The sequence below is a fragment of the Dendropsophus ebraccatus genome, chromosome 11, assembly GCF_027789765.1.
Source record: "Dendropsophus ebraccatus isolate aDenEbr1 chromosome 11, aDenEbr1.pat, whole genome shotgun sequence".
Taxonomy (NCBI): domain Eukaryota; kingdom Metazoa; phylum Chordata; class Amphibia; order Anura; family Hylidae; genus Dendropsophus; species Dendropsophus ebraccatus.
In genome coordinates this window covers 59796376-59814861 of record NC_091464.1, presented here as the reverse complement: position 1 = coordinate 59814861, position 18486 = coordinate 59796376, and the positions used below count along the sequence as shown (strand labels likewise).

Below are 18486 nucleotides of genomic sequence, written 5' to 3'. Positions count from 1 at the left end.
GAGTGAGCTGGGTGACAACCCCTGTAGGACATATATATATAGGTGTCACCAGCAACTCATACTATTAAGAACTTCTCAAGAATTACTAAAATTAGGTGAACACAATGCACAATATGAATGATGCCAATAATTTTATCTTCTGTGGCTCACAAGCCAAGCGTGAGAAGTTCTCCCTCCCCCTGGCACAGCTTCATTGTGTGGTGTCACTTTATACACAGTCCCTTAACTCCCTTTACCTCTAGGGGAAGGACGCCCTGCGGCATTTATCCCTGTTTGTTTCTAGTCCTTATTGTCATTGATTGCAAACACTAAGGTGACGTCTGTCCTCCATGATGGAGCAGGAGGGTCGCAGGATCTACAAGGTAGGAGCCATTCCACCTATTCCTATCCAGGATGTTATATATGATAACACTACAATACAATGGACCTGGGGGAAAAGGCTGGGATGTGCAGTGTGAGCATACAGTATAGAAGGTGCTCCTATTATATGCACATAATGGGAAAAACACTATAAATAGCATAACAATCCGTAATAAATACAAAGTGGGAATAACGACAACTATCATCGGAAAGTGGGGCACATCTGGGTTGTCCCCAAAAAATTTTTACACAATATTATAGTATTATTATTCAAACATTTTTCAACTATTTTATCACTAAATATAATAATAATAAAAAAATTTAAAATGTTTAAATAATAATAATAATGATAATAATGATGATAATAATAATAATGATGATGATAATAATAATAATTGTTATTTAATATTTTTTATAGTTTCTATTATTCCTTTTATTATTTTTAATATATTATATATTTTTGCATAATTAATTATTATTATTTTTTTGAATATCTATTCATGTATTTATAAATAAATATTATAGTTCTACTTTTTGTTGCCTGATTATACTTTTATTATATTTTTAAAGTTTTACAATATTTACATTTTACTTGTATTATTTTGTATACTCATTACTCTTATTCTACTTTTTCTATGATTCTTATTTTATATTTTTATTATAGTTTTCATAGTCCATCATTATGCAGTTACATCTCTAGATGATGTATGTTAATATGTTGTATTTCAGTAAGTAGGATTGCCGCTTATTTACTTTTTCATTATATATATATATATATATATATATATATATATATATATATACACACACACACACACACACACACACACACACACACACATGCAAACACTTCTATCTCTGACATGTCTATGAATCCTAGTTTGCTAAAACTTCAGCTCAGAAGTAAAACTTTATTTGTATGTAACAAATGAGTTGTTTGGTACAGTTGTTTGTCACACTCTAGAGGGTCTTTGTTTACATTTGGGTGTCCCTCATTTGCATATCCCCAAAAATATGTGGAAATGTTTAAAGTATTAAAATATATACAGGTTATGGTGCAAAAATTAACCCTGATACAGTTCCGTAGACTGGGAAAAAAAAGTTATAAAAGGGTCAGAATATGGCATATTATAATATTTTTTAGAAAGAGTTTTTTTTTTTTTAAGTAGTAAAACATGCTGGACAGTAAACAAATTGGGTATGGTAGTAATATCTCCAATCTGAGGAATGCAGATACCATGTCAATATTACCGTACAGTCAACCATCCAAAAACAGAACCCCCCAGCCTTTTTTTCCTATTTCACGTAACAATTTTTTTCCTGCTTCTAAGTTGCTGTTTCAAATTCAAATACATAACAAAAAAATGGAAAAATAAATATGGCTCTTAGAAGGAAAGGAGAAAAAAAATGGGAAAAATTAAAATTTACAGGGATAGGTCACATAACTTCATAATCATTATAGTCAACTTACCAAAAGAGCCATATGGATGTGGTTAGATTTCTGGGGTCAGTGCAAAGTTGCTTTAAGGGGGCCTTTTACACAGGCTGATTATCAGCAAGGAGCAGAGGTGTAACTACCCCTGTAGCAGCCATAGCAGCTGCTATGGGGCCCGCTGCATAAGGGGGCCCCATTGCCCCCTTATCAATACAATGGGCCCCCTGAACTGTCATCATTGGCAGCACCAGCTGGTCAAACAAGCCCTATGGCTTCTCCAAATGTCCCTTTAACTGCAAGCACTCCTGACCACCACTTGCAGTTATGACTAGACTTGAAGGCTTAGTGGTCAGTCGGGAAGGGGGGGGCCCAATCAAAATTTGCTATGGGGCCCAGCCATTTCTAGTTATGCCTCTGGCAAGGAGTGTAGCTAGAAAAGCTCCTTCGACCAATGATCGGCCCGTGTAAAATTGTAAGTGATCAGCCAAGGAGGCGGAAAACACCCAATCCTCGGCTGAGCACATCTTTTTTGTGGCAGCAAATTTAATCAATATCAGACAGCAATAAAGTGAAATGGCCACTCAAACAATACAGTGATAATCCATATGGCCAGACAGCACTGCCCTATATAGAACAGCTTTCTCCCTTTCTAGTAGCCTGCCCTAACTATGGTGAAAAAAAATTGTATCCTATTTGCAGGCGACTACTGAGCCAGTTTCACTTCACACCATGTTTGATAATTCTCCCCCTAAAAGTTACCCCCCTATCCACAGATTAGGGAATAACAGCTGATTGGTGAGGACACTGAGACATCCACTGATCAAGGGAATGGAGGGAAATTGTTATCTGAATGTATAGTGCACTATGTGGTAGCAGTATAACACTATAGCACTATGTACGGCACTATGCTTGGTAAACAGTAAAGGGGACATGCAGCTTGTCAGGGCAACACAATCCCTTTAATCAGCTGAACAGTGAAGGGGTGCAGAAATCAAACCCATTTTTAATAAAATTTCTTCTCGGCTTAGCAACTTGTTGCTTCCCTTATGGCACTTTTCTTGGTCACATTTCTTGATATACAGCTCCACCATCCATAGAGACTATTCCTAAGACCTGATATGAACTTTACAAACACTCTTGAGAGAATATTAATTATAGACATACTGTAGACTATAGCCATGGAAATACCGATAAGGGAAGGTGGATTCTTCAATAATTGACCATGTATGTATTGAGGTTTGGAGTTAAAGGGGTTATCTAGTGTTAGAAAAACATGGCCACTTTCTTCCAAAGACAGCTACACTCTTGACTCCAGTTTGGGTGTAGGTTTTGCAACTCAATTGAAGTCAATGGAGCTTAATTGCACATCCCACCTGAGCTGGAGACAAGAGTTGTGCTGTATCTGGAAGAAAGCGGACATGTTTTTCTGACACTGGATAACCCCTTTAATTGCAGACAATATTTACTAAGATGGTGTGAACCCATTTCCATTTAAGGTGCTTTTCATGAACATAGTACAAGACCTTAAAGAGGTAATCTGGGGGGGAACCAATCACTGGAACCCCCCAAAAATAGGGGGCCCTTGTTCCCCTGAGTAAGTAAAGTGGCAGTCAACAATCCACACTGCTGCCCCATTCTCACACTACCAAACTTAGCCGCCTGGTTATCTTTGGCATCATTATAGTATGTGAATGAAATGGTGATCAAGTATGTGCGCCACTTTGACAAAGGACCTCTGTTCACATTATGTACTGGTACACACACACAATATCCCACAAAGACAAAATGTGCAAGATATATAGTTTTAAAAAATAGGATCTAAAAAAAAAATTGAAAAAGTAAAAATTTTACAGAAAAAATTCAAATCGTTTTAGTTTGTAAATAAAAAAAATTAGCATAGCAATACATTGTTTACACAACCACAACACGCAACAAACACAGTAATATCAGTTGTGTACAAATGTTTTCATTGTTTATTATTTTATGTGACAAATGAGGGGGAGGGTTAAATTTTTTAGTTTGTTATATTTAAAAAAAAAACAAAAACTTAAAGGGGTACTCTGGCCAGGACCACTTTATTCACAATGCCATATTATTTTCATCCACCCCCTCCCTGAGTTTTGTGAAAAAAGGGGGGCCCGGACGGGATATGCCTTTGATTTCACTTTTTTAGTCTGGGTTTAGTGATTTCTTAAAGGCCGTTTCTTGGCTTTCGGCTGATAGAGCTGTGCCAGGCGCTAAATCTGATCCAAGCTGCTACTGAAAAGGAAAGGAATATGCAATGAATGGGAAGGTAAATGTGGGGTTACCATGGGATTAAACAGCATGAAGAACATAATGAAGAATAAATATAATACATTACAAAGAGGTGAACAACTACATTCCAATAGGGAGGAGGGAAGAGGATTACACTGAGCTCCAGGGACTTTACCATGGAACCAACACCTGCAGGCTACATATCTGAGGATAAGGGTCTGTTCACATCTCATTCTTTGTATACAACCAAAGCCATATACCTCTGTAATAGGGTTTTAATGGCCAAATGGCCACTGACTTCTATTTTTTAAAATGTGTTTCCCTGTATTTGCATGGAAACTAAGGATATATGTGCCCTATGATACTGCTGTATATTGCTCTGGGACTGGTAGAAAAGTGAGTGCAGCTCTGCAGTATAATACAGATGTAACTCAGGATCAGTACAGGATCAGTAATGTAATGTATGTACATGGTGACCCCACCAGCAGACTAGTGAGTGCAGCTCTGGAGTATAATACAGATGTAACTCAGGATCAGTACGGCCCTGTCACAGAACGGTTGGTGTCAGTGAAGTTCATCCTGGCCGGTACTACAGTACCGGCAAGATGAACCTCATTTCTTTTGATTTGGAATGCGGGCATGTTCCAGTGTGCCCGCATTCGAAAGCACCATAACTGACAATGTAAAGTACGGCCAGAGCCAGACTTTACATTGTCTGCTCTGTCAGTCTTGTGCATTGCCTCTGTCAGTCAATGACATGTCAGTTTTTTGTGAAGCCGCTTGGAATCCCGGCAGGAGTGTATATAGAGTGTATAGACTTCAATCTAATCATTTTCATTAAATAATGGCTGTGATTGCAAAACTGCAATGTTGTTTAATGAAATTATATCTGATATTTTATGGTATACTTAAGTGCTTCTCAATTCCAGCCCTCAGGCCTCACCAACAGGTCATGTTTTGAGGATATGCCATACGAAGAACACCTGAGATAATACCTGATGCATTGACTATAATTATATCACCTGTAAAATATGAAGGCTATCCTCAAATCAAGACCTGTTAGTGGCCATGAGGACTGGAATTGAGAAGCTGGTATGGGCTCGTACAGTAAAGAACCCGCGTCGATGCTGATGATGAAATCTTCTTTCCTCTAGACGTAGAGGATGCCCCCTTGTCATGGTTACAGACCTAGGAGTAAAAAGACCACTACAAAAATCTCTGTACTGTCCATTCATATATTTGTACATTGTGATCAGATCGCCCCTAAGACGTCTTTTTTCTAGCGTAAATAACCCCAAGCGTGATAACCTGTCCTGGTACTGTAACCCACCCATTCCCTTAATGACCTTTGTTGCCCTCCTCTGCACCCGCTCTAGTTCAGCTGTGTCCTTCTTATATACCGGTGCCCAAAACTGTACATAGTATTCCATGTGTGGTCTGACCAGTGATTTATAAAGAGGCAAAACTATGTTCTCATCTTTAGCATCTATACCTCTTTTGATGCACCCCATTATTTTATTAGCCTTGGCAGCTGCTGCCTGGCACTGATCACTAAAGTTGAGTTTACTGTCCACCAATACCCCCAGGTCCTTTTCGGAAGTAGTTTTACCCAGTGTTTTATTATTTAGCACATAACTGTACTTATTATTTCTATGGCCCAAATGCATAACCTTACATTTATCCACATTAAACTTCATTTGCCATTTCTCCGCCCAAGCCTCTAGCTTCTCCAAATCCCTCTGTAATATGATATTATCCTCCTCTGTACTGATTACTTTACCCAGTTTAGTATCATCTGCAAAAATGGAGATTCTACTCTGTAGCCCCTCTACAAAATCATTAATAAAAATATTAAAAAGGAGTGGACCCAACACTGACCCCTGTGGTACCCCACTAGTAACTAAAACCCCATCTGAATATGTTCCATCAATGACCACCCTCTGTCTTCTATCACACAACCAGTTACTTACCCATTTGCATACGTTTTCCCCGAGTCCCAGTATCCTCATTTTGTAGACCAACCTTTCATGCGGCACAGTATCAAATGCCTTTGAAAAGTCCAGATACACAACATCCACAGCCTCCCCCAGGTCCAGTCTATAACTTACCTCTTCATAGAAGCCGATCAGATTAGTCTGACAGGACCGATCCCTCATAAATCCATGCTGGTGCTGCGTCATAAGATTATTTTCATTAAGATACTCCAGTATAGCATCTCTTACAATCCCCTCAAATACTTTACCTACTATAGATGTTAGACTTACAGGCCTGTAGTTTCCAGGATCACTCCTTGACCCCTTCTTGAATATTGGTACTACATTAGCTATGCGCCAGTCCTGTGGAACAATCCCTGTCGTAATAGAATCTTTAAATATTAGGAATAACGGTGTGTCTAACACAGTATTTAATTTTTGCAAAACTCTAGGATGGATACCTTCTGGGCCCGGTGACTTATGGATTTTAATGTTTTTAAGGCGTTTCCCCACTTCTTGTTGTGTTAGGCAGGTGAGATTTATGGGAGGATTAACATTATCCCTAGTCATATCGTCTGTTATGGGATTCTCCTCTGTGAATACAGTAGAGAAGAATGTATTTAGTAGATTGGCCTTTTCCTCTTCCCCCTCCACCATTACACCCAGATTATTTTTGAGGGGACCAACATTTTCGGTTTTAAGTCTTTTGTTATTTATATAGGTGAAGAACATGTTGGGATTTGTTTTACTTTCTGTGGCTATCCTTCTTTCTGTTGCTATTTTTGCTTCTTTTATTTGCGTTTTACACATTCTATTCTTCTGTCTATAGTTGCTCAATGCTTCCCCACTACCTTCTTGTTTTAGTTGTCTGAATGCTTGTTTCTTATCATTTATTGCACCCCTTACAGCTGTAGTTAACCACATTGGATTTCTCTTATTTCTACTACGTTTATTCCCATATGGTATGTGTCGTTCACACGATTTACCCAGGATGCTCTTAAATATCTCCCATTTCTCTTGTGTACTTTTATTTCTGAAGGCATTGTCCCAGTCTATGTTCCCAAGGTCCTCTCTTAGTTTTTGGAAATTAGCCTTCCTGAAATTTAATGTTTTTGTAGCCCCTCTGCTAATCATTTTATTGAAGGATAATTGAAAACTTACTATGTTATGCTCACTATTACCTAGGTGACCCCCACCTCTATTTTTGATATTCTGTCTGGCCTATTGGTTAAGATCAGGTCCAGAAGGGCCCCCCCTCTTGTTGGTTCCTCTACTAGTTGGGAAAGGTAATTATCTTTTACTATTTCCAAAAACACGCTTCCCTTCCTGGAGCTGCAGGTTTCTGCTTTCCAGTTGATATTTGGGTAGTTAAAGTCCCCCATAATAATGACTTCCCCCTGCTTCGCTGCCGCATCTATTTGTCTTATAAGAAGATTTTCTGATTCTTCCACTATACTTGGAGGTTTATAACTCACTCCTATAAGAATTTTATTATTCTTCGTCCCTCCCCTTATTTCTACCCAAAGAGACTCCACATTATCATCACATATATCCTCCCGCAGAATAGGCTTAAGGCAGGATTTAACATATAGACAGACCCCTCCCCCTTTCTTATTTTTACGGTCATTTCTGAATAGACTATAACCCTGGATATTAACGGCCCAGTCATAGGTCTCGTCCAGCCATGTCTCGCTTATCCCCACTATATCATATTTCTCTTCAACCATTATGAGTTCTAATTCCTCAGCTTTATTAGTGAGGCTTCGAGCATTAGTATACATACATTTAATATATTTGTCCATATTCCCTTTCCTCTTGTCACTAGTGACTGTTCTAACCCCTCCCGCCGCTCCACCCTCAGTTCCATAATCTAGGCCCAGCTCTCCATCTACTCTGTCTTTACTTACTATATTGTAGTTGCCCTCCCCCCCGGTCCCTAGTTTAAACACTCCTCCAACCTCTTAGCCATCTTCTCCCCCAGCACGGCTGCACCCTCCCCATTGAGATGCAGCCCGTCCCTACCGTAGAGCCTTTAACCGACCGAGAAGTCGGCCTAGTTCTCCATGAACCCAAACCCCTCTATCCTACACCAGCTCTTGAGCCACTAATTTACCTCCCTAATCTCCCGCTGTCTCTCAGGTGTGGCTCGTGGTACAGGTAATATTTTGGAAAAAATCACCTTGGAGGTCCTAGTTTTAAGCTTCCTGCCTAAGTCCCTGAAATCATTTTTAAGGACCCGCCACCTACCTCTAACTTTATCATTGGTGCCAAGAAGTGATAGCTTCTTTGGTAGATAATGGAGACCATAATACAGTAAATGTTGTCCTACTTTTCCAGAAATGAATAGAATGGATGGAGAGTCTTGTGATTACATAACTGATTGCTTGGTCTATGGAGTTCGTGCTACATTGTCCCTGGCAGCTTCTCATGCACATAATCACCATGTTAATAGGGATTGGCCATTCGGCACATGATGAGAGTGGGAGAGCAGAGGGGTGGGGGCTCGCTGACTTACAATTAGTTCATTGTTAATTGCTTGCTGATTAATTACTTGCCAAAATCCGTTATCCACCATCCGGACCAAGCATCTGGCAGCATAGGGACAACAGCTCCTCCTGTAGGATAAAGAAGGAAGCAGCAGCAAAGAGGTTACAGTTACAAAAATAAAATTATGACAATGTGTCTCCAATGTATTCTGCAGCATTGTACAGAACTTAGTGTTGGCTCACCTTGGTGGGGCTCTAAATATAAATTACAATAGAATAGTTTGTAGATCAACTGGGGTCAGAAAGTTATACAGATTTGTAAATTACATCTGTTTAATAAAAATATCAAGTCTTTCAGTACTTATCAACTGCTGTATGCCCTGCAGGTAGTGGTGGATTCTTTCCAGTCTGACACAGTGCTTCCTACTGCCACCTATGTCCATTTCAGGAACTGTCCAAAGCAGGGGAGGTTTTCTATGGGGATTTGCTATTGTTTCGACAGTTTGTAAAGATGGCGGCTAAAGATGAGCGAATCACTCAAGTTTGCAAATAAGTTTGCAAATATTCGCACAGATTCACAAATATTCGTAAATTGCATACAAACGAATTTCATTAAAAATAGTGGGGAGCGAACATGTCACTAATTGTTCGTGTTCGAAGTGGTTATAACAATCATTTTCGAGCATGCCAACTTTTATCTTGTGATGTACGCAACTTCATAATATTTGCAACTGCATAAGTGTAAACTAACATGTGCGATAGCTATTGCGGCCTCCATGTTTAGCAAATTTGTGAAGCGAATCAGGCAAATTTGCAAATCGTAAACCATTAAACGCCTGATTTGCTGATAATCAGAATTCATCATATTTCTAATGGTGGCCACACAGTTTAATACACATAAAAACACATTACTACACATTATTCCCTCAATGTCCTTTTTAAGGTCTCTGGTGTCTCCTGCTGATTGTAGCGTCTCCAGACCAGACTGGACAGCGTCGCAGCCAGTGATTGGTTAAACAGGCTCTCACTCTTGTCTCAGGAGTGCTGTCATGTCTCAGTCAATGAATAGCTGAGCAAGCTGGAGGCGGCTGTAGGAGACATTGGAGACCGGAGGTGGTTGCAGTGTCCCAGAACAGGCTGTCTGTTTCTCACTTTAAGTTTACTTTTATTACTATAGCCATGCCTGTCCTGGAAACTATATGCACTGCAACTGTTTACTGTGTAGTCCCTATTGCTCTCAGGTTCATGTGTATCTTGTGTGCATAACTATGTGCAGTGGTATGCAAAGGCTGGTGATCACGTGACCGTGCCCCGTAACCATGGTTCCTCCAATGGCCGTCGAGCTTTGGCCAGGGGTACCATGTGACTTTCCCCTGGTGTGCAGTTCTGACCCCTGCTCCCAAGCAAGGAGGTCGTGCGTGTGTGTCCCTCTTTACCTTCAGAAAGGTGGACTCGGTGCTCTGCTGTAGCAGTTCCTGGCTGTCCGCCTGCTCAAGTGCCTGGAGTATCCTCTCATCTGGGTGTCGTTCCTGCTCTCTATCTACTCATCAACTCAAGATATTCACCGCAAGTACTCTAATCCATCCAGCCTCTCTATTCCTCTATCACTACTACTCCCATCATCCGGCACGCTTCACCTCAACCTATGCAGCACCACCCTTGCTCTACTTGTACAAGTCTGCTATATACCCGGTTGCCTCCGGAAGAGACTGTTGCTACCAGTTACCTCAGTTATAATAAACTTGTAACCACCGCTGTTACTGAACCCTGGCATTGGTGTCCGTTTACTGGTGCCCCGACTAGGTACAGCGAAGAATCTCATGCCCAGTGTCCCGCATAGTACCGCAGACCGGTCCCCAGCTGTGCCACCCTCGTGCCATTACCGTGACAACTCTATACCCTGCAGCTGCCCCGGTTTCTGCCTGCTAGTAACACCTGCACTGCGGAGTGGCCCCCACGGGTCAGGGCATTGCATGGTGGTCACTGGGGGAGTGTGGACAGGTAAGTATTGATAAGCAAACTTAATGAACCGCATGAAAACAGCTAAAAGCCTGCAAATGTTAAGCTGATTTAGTGCGTTTTGTTTAAGGTTTGTTTTGGACAAACCTGAACTTTACTCAGAAGTTCTGTGAACCTGCTAAGCTGAACTTTTGAAAAGTTCGCTCATCTAATTCTAACACTTTTGTACACTTTTCTAATCTCTGTAGGGGAGTATCGCTTGATTCCTTATGCATATCATTGTAATGTGCATTAGCTGGGGGCAAGATGGTGGTGTACCCCTCAGGCACTTGTCACAGTGGCCACCCCTGAATGTACTGACATACACTCATTAAATAGAATATGTGCAGGTGTAGTGTGAAGAACCACAAAGTCCAGAAGTTAACTTAACCAGGAAAAATGTTTACTTGAAACTCTTTAAAAGGCACAGTAATACAGTCAGGGCCGGCCTTAGGGTAAATGGCGCCCTGTGCGAACCTTTTTTTGGGCGCCCCCCCAAACACACACACCTTTAAAGGTAACATAAAGCTCCTTCAGCCTCCAAGCCCTCCAGACAACACCCATGACCCGACCATACACACAACTACCCCCAGCCATTCACACAACTAGCCCCGCAAAACACACAACTACCTTACCCCTCAGCCATACACACAACTACCCTACCCCCCCCGGCCATACATGCAACTACCCCTCCACCATTCACACATCTACAACAACCAACCCCCCTGGCCATACACACAACTACCCCAGATCCATTCACCAAACTACCCCCCAGCCATACACACAACTACCCCCAGATCCATTCACCAAACTACCCCCCAGCCATACACACAACTACCACCCCCAGCCCTCCACACAACTACCACACCCAGCTCCCCAAACACAGACACTCAGACAGACACACACACACGACAGAGCTATGTACACACACAGACACATGACAGAGCTATGTACACACACACACACACATGACAGAGCTATGTACACACACACGCACACATGACAGAGCTATGTACACACACACGCACACATGACAGAGCTATGTACACACACACACACGACAAAGCTATGTACACACACACACACACGACAAAGCTATGTACACACACACACACACGACAGAGCTATGTACACACACACGACAGAGCTATGTACACACACACACACACACGACAGAGCTATGTACACACACAGACACATGACAGAGCTATGTACACAAACTCAGACAGACACATGACAGAGCTATGTACACACTAGGGATCCTCATCACACACTATAGCAGCCTCCTCAGTGTATACAGGGCTCCTCATCACACACTATGGCAGCCTCCTCAGTGTATACAGGGCTCCTCATCACACACTATAGCAGCCTCCTCAGTGTATACAGGGCTCCTCATCACACACTATGGCAGCCTCCTCCAGTGTATACAGGGCTCCTCATCACACACTATGGCTGCCCCCTCAGTGTATACAGGGCTCCTCATCACACACTATGGCAGCCTCCTCCAGTGTATACAGGGCTCCTCATCACACACTATGGCAGCCTCCTCAGTGTATACAGGGCTCCTCATCACACACTATGGCAGCCTTCTCCAGTGTATACAGGGCTCCTCATCACACACTATGGCAGCCTCCTCAGTGTATACAGGGCTCCTCATCACACACTATAGCTGCCCCCTCAGTGTATATAGGGCTCCTCATCACACACTATGGCAGCCTCCAGTGTATACAGGGCTCCTCATCACACACTATGGCAGCCTCCAGTGTATACAGGGCTCCTCATCACACACTATGGCAGCCTCCAGTGTATACAGGGCTCCTCATCACACACTATGGCAGCCTCCACTGTATACAGGGCTCCTCATCACACACTATGGCTGCCCCCTCAGTGTATACAGGGCTCCTCATCACACACTATGGCAGCCTCCTCAGTGTATACAGGGCTCCTCATCACACACTATGGCAGCCCCCTCAGTGTATACAGGGCTCCTCATCACACACTATGGCAGCCTCCAGTGTATACAGGGCTCCTCATCACACACTATGGCTGCCCCCTCAGTGTATACAGGGCTCCTCATCACACACTATGGCTGCCCCCTCAGTGTATACAGGGCTCCTCATCACACACTATGGCAGCCTCCAGTGTATACAGGGCTCCTCATCACACACTATGGCAGCCTCCTCAGTGTATACAGGGCTCCTCATCACACACTATGGCAGCCTCCTCAGTGTATACAGGGCTCCTCATCACACACTATGGCAGCCTCCTCAGTGTATACAGGGCTCCTCATCACACACTATGGCAGCCTCCTCAGTGTATACAGGGCTCCTCATCACACACTATAGCAGCCTCCTCAGTGTATACAGGGCTCCTCATCACACACTATGGCAGCCTCCTCAGTGTATACAGGGCTCCTCATCACACACTATGGCAGCCTCCTCAGTGTATACAGGGCTCCACATCACACACTATGGCAGCCTCCTCAGTGTATACAGGGCTCCTCATCACACACTATGGCAGCCTCCTCAGTGTATACAGGGCTCCTCATCACACACTATGGCAGCCTCCTCAGTGTATACAGGGCTCCTCATCACACACTATGGCAGCCTCCTCCAGTGTATACAGGGCTCCTCATCATACACTATGGCAGCCTCCTCAGTGTATACAGGGCTCCTCATCACACACTATGGCAGCCTCCTCAGTGTATACAGGGCTCCTCATCACACACTATGGCTGCCTCCTCAGTGTATACAGGGCTCCTCATCACACACTATGGCAGCCTCCTCAGTGTATACAGGGCTCCTCATCACACACTATGGCAGCCTCCTCAGTGTATACAGGGCTCCTCATCACACACTATGGCAGCCTCCACTGTATACAGGGCTCCTCATCACACACTATATCAGCCCCCTCAGTGTATACAGGGCTCCTCATCACACACTATGGCAGCCTCCTCAGTGTATACAGGGCTCCTCATCACACACTATGGCAGCCTCCTCAGTGTATACAGGGCTCCTCATCACACACTATGGCAGCCTCCTCAGTGTATACAGGGCTCCTCATCACACACTATGGCAGCCTCCAGTGTATACAGGGCTCCTCATCACACAATGGCAGCCTCCAGTGTATACAGGGCTCCTCATCACACACTATGGCTGCCTCCTCAGTGTATACAGGGCACCTCATCACACACTATAGCAGCCTCCAGTGTATACAGGGCTCCTCATCACACACTATGGCAGCCTCCTCAGTGTATACAGGGCTCCTCATCACACACTATGGCAGCCTCCTCAGTGTATACAGGGCTCCTCATCACACACTATGGCAGCCTCCAGTGTATACAGGGCTCCTCATCACACACTATGGCAGCCTCCAGTGTATACAGGGCTCCTCATTACACACTATGGCAGCCTCCTCAGTGTATACAGGGCTTCTCATCACACACTATGGCAGCCTCCAGTGTATACAGGGCTCCTCATCACACAATGGCAGCCTCCAGTGTATATAGGGCTCCTCATCACACACTATGGCAGCCTCCTCCAGTGTATACAGGGCTCCTCATCACACACTATGGCAGCCTCCTCAGTGTATACAGGGCTCCTCATCATACACTATAGCTGCCCCCTCAGTGTATACAGGGCTCCTCATCATACACTATAGCTGCCCCCTCAGTGTATACAGGGCTCCTCATCACACACTATGGCAGCCTCCTCAGTGTATACAGGGCTCCTCATCACACACTATGGCAGCCCCCTCAGTGTATAAAGGGCTCCTCATCACACACTACGGCAGCCTCCTCAGTGTATACAGGGCTCCTCATCACACACTATGGCAGCCTCCTCAGTGTATACAGGGCTCCTCATCACACACTATGGCAGCCTCCTCAGTGTATACAGGGCTCCTCATCACACACTATGGCAGCCTCCTCAGTGTATACAGGGCTCCTCATCACACACTATGGCAGCCTCCTCAGTGTACACAGGGCTCCTCATCACACACTATGGCAGCCTCCTCAGTGTATACAGGGCTCCTCATCACACACTATGGCAGCCTCCTCAGTGTATACAGGGCTCCTCATCACACACTATGGCAGCCTCCTCCAGTGTATACAGGGCTCCTCATCATACACTATGGCAGCCTCCTCAGTGTATACAGGGCTCCTCATCACACACTATGGCAGCCTCCTCAGTGTATACAGGGCTCCTCATCACACACTATGGCTGCCTCCTCAGTGTATACAGGGCTCCTCATCACACACTATGGCAGCCTCCTCAGTGTATACAGGGCTCCTCATCACACACTATGGCAGCCTCCTCAGTGTATACAGGGCTCCTCATCACACACTATGGCAGCCTCCACTGTATACAGGGCTCCTCATCACACACTATATCAGCCCCCTCAGTGTATACAGGGCTCCTCATCACACACTATGGCAGCCTCCTCAGTGTATACAGGGCTCCTCATCACACACTATGGCAGCCTCCTCAGTGTATACAGGGCTCCTCATCACACACTATGGCAGCCTCCTCAGTGTATACAGGGCTCCTCATCACACACTATGGCAGCCTCCAGTGTATACAGGGCTCCTCATCACACAATGGCAGCCTCCAGTGTATACAGGGCTCCTCATCACACACTATGGCTGCCTCCTCAGTGTATACAGGGCACCTCATCACACACTATAGCAGCCTCCAGTGTATACAGGGCTCCTCATCACACACTATATCAGCCCCCTCAGTGTATACAGGGCTCCTCATCACACACTATGGCAGCCTCCTCAGTGTATACAGGGCTCCTCATCACACACTATGGCAGCCTCCAGTGTATACAGGGCTCCTCCTCATCACACACTATGGCAGCTTCCAGTGTATACAGGGCTCCTCATCACACACTATGGCAGCCTCCTCAGTGTATACAGGTCTCCTCATCACACACTATGGCAGCCTCCTCAGTGTATACAGGGCTCCTCATCACACACTATGGCAGCCCCCTCAGTGTATACAGGGCACCTCATCACACACTATGTCAGCCTCCTCAGTGTATACAGGGCTCCTCATCACACACTATGGCAGCCTCCAGTGTATACAGGGCTCCTCATCACACACTATGGCAGCCTCCTCAGTGTATACAGGGCTCCTCATCACACACTATGGCAGCCTCCTCAGTGTATACAGGGCTCCTCATCACACACTATGGCAGCCTCCTCAGTGTATACAGGGCTCCTCATCATACACTATAGCTGCCCCCTCAGTGTATACAGGGCTCCTCATCACACACTATGGCAGCCTCCTCAGTGTATACAGGGCTCCTCATCACACACTATGGCAGCCTCCTCAGTGTATACAGGGCTCCTCATCACACACTATGGCAGCCTCCTCAGTGTATACAGGGCTCCTCATCACACACTATGGCAGCCTCCTCAGTGTATACAGGGCTCCTCATCACACACTATGGCAGCCTCCTCAGTGTATACAGGGCTCCTCATCACACACTATGGCAGCCCCCTCAGTGTATACAGGGCTCCTCATCACACACTATGGCTGCCTCCTCAGTGTATACAGGGCTCCTCATCACACACTATGGCAGCCTCCAGTGTATACAGGGCTCCTCATCACACACTATGGCAGCCTCCAGTGTATACAGGGCTCCTCATCACACACTATGGCTGCCCCCTCAGTGTATACAGGGCTCCTCATCACACACTATGGCAGCCTCCTCAGTGTATACAGGGCTCCTCATCACACACTATGGCAGCCTCCAGTGTATACAGGGCTCCTCATCACACTATAGCTGCCTCCTCAGTGTATACAGGGCTCCTCATCACACACTATGGCAGCCTCCTCAGTGTATACAGGGCTCCTCATCACACACTATGGCAGCCTCCTCAGTGTATACAGGGCTCCTCATCACACACTATGGCAGCCTCCTCCAGTGTATACAGGGCTCCTCATCACACACTATGGCAGCCTCCTCAGTGTATACAGGGCTCCTCATCACACACTATGGCAGCCTCCAGTGTATACAGGGCTCCTCATCACACACTATGGCAGCCTCCTCAGTGTATACAGGGCTCCTCATCACACACTATGGCAGCCTCCTCAGTGTATACAGGGCTCCTCATCACACACTATAGCAGCCTCCAGTGTATACAGGGCTCCTCATCACACACTATGGCAGCCTCCAGTGTATACAGGGCTCCTCATCACACACTATGGCAGCCTCCTCAGTGTATACAGGGCTCCTCATCACACACTATGGCAGCCTCCTCCAGTGTATACAGGGCTCCTCATCACACACTATGGCAGCCTCCTCAGTGTATACAGGGCTCCTCATCACACACTATGGCAGCCTCCAGTGTATACAGGGCTCCTCATCACACACTATGGCAGCCTCCTCAGTGTATACAGGGCTCCTCATCACACACTATGGCAGCCTCCTCAGTGTATACAGGGCTCCTCATCACACACTATGGCAGCCTCCTCAGTGTATACAGGGCTCCTCATCACACACTATGGCTGCCTCCTCAGTGTATACAGGGCTCCTCATCACACACTATGGCAGCCTCCAGTGTATACAGGGCTCCTCATCACACACTATGGCAGCCTCCAGTGTATACAGGGCTCCTCATCACACACTATGGCTGCCCCCTCAGTGTATACAGGGCTCCTCATCACACACTATGGCAGCCTCCTCAGTGTATACAGGGCTCCTCATCACACACTATGGCAGCCTCCAGTGTATACAGGGCTCCTCATCACACTATAGCTGCCTCCTCAGTGTATACAGGGCTCCTCATCACACACTATGGCAGCCTCCAGTGTATACAGGGCTCCTCATCACACACTATGGCAGCCTCCAGTGTATACAGGGCTCCTCATCACACACTATGGCAGCCTCCAGTGTATACAGGGCTCCTCATCACACACTATGGCTGCCCCCTCAGTGTATACAGGGCTCCTCATCACACACTATGGCAGCCTCCTCAGTGTATACAGGGCTCCTCATCACACACTATGGCAGCCTCCTCAGTGTATACAGGGCTCCTCATCACACACTATGGCAGCCTCCTCAGTGTATACAGGGCTCCTCATCACACACTATGGCAGCCTCCTCAGTGTATACAGGGCTCCTCATCACACACTATGGCAGCCTCCTCAGTGTATACAGGGCTCCTCATCACACACTATGGCAGCCTCCTCCAGTGTATACAGGGCTCCTCATCACACACTATAGCAGCCTCCAGTGTATACAGGGCTCCTCATCACACACTATGGCAGCCTCCTCAGTGTATACAGGGCTCCTCATCACACACTATGGCAGCCTCCTCAGTGTATACAGGGCTCCTCATCACACACTATGGGAGCCCCCTCAGTGTATACAGGGCTCCTCATCACACACTATGGCAGCCTCCTCAGTGTATACAGGGCTCCTCATCACACACTATGGCAGCCTCCAGTGTATACAGGGATCCTCATCACACACTATGGCTGCCTCCTTAGTGTATACAGGGCTCCTCATCACACACTATGGCAGCCTCCACTGTATACAGGGCTCCTCATCACACACTATATCAGCCCCCTCAGTGTATACAGGGCTCCTCATCACACACTATGGCAGCCTCCTCAGTGTATACAGGGCTCCTCATCACACACTATGGCAGCCTCCAGTGTATACAGGGCTCCTCCTCATCACACACTATGGCAGCTTCCAGTGTATACAGGGCTCCTCATCACACACTATGGCAGCCTCCTCAGTGTATACAGGTCTCCTCATCACACACTATGGCAGCCTCCTCAGTGTATACAGGGCTCCTCATCACACACTATGGCAGCCCCCTCAGTGTATACAGGGCACCTCATCACACACTATGGCAGCCTCCTCAGTGTATACAGGGCTCCTCATCACACACTATGGCAGCCTCCAGTGTATACAGGGCTCCTCATCACACACTATGGCAGCCTCCTCAGTGTATACAGGG

General features: G+C 45.6%; 1 protein-coding gene across 1 annotated transcript in view; it reads left to right on the top strand.

The window, feature by feature from the left end:
- The first annotated feature begins 312 nt into the window (after positions 1–312).
- B3GALT5 (beta-1,3-galactosyltransferase 5) overlaps positions 313–18486 on the top strand; it is a 29135-nt gene continuing 10961 nt past the window's right edge. The window contains exon 1 of the mRNA XM_069945386.1: positions 313–362. The gene's annotated coding sequence lies outside the window, so the exon portion shown is untranslated. The remainder of the gene's footprint in view (positions 363–18486) is intronic.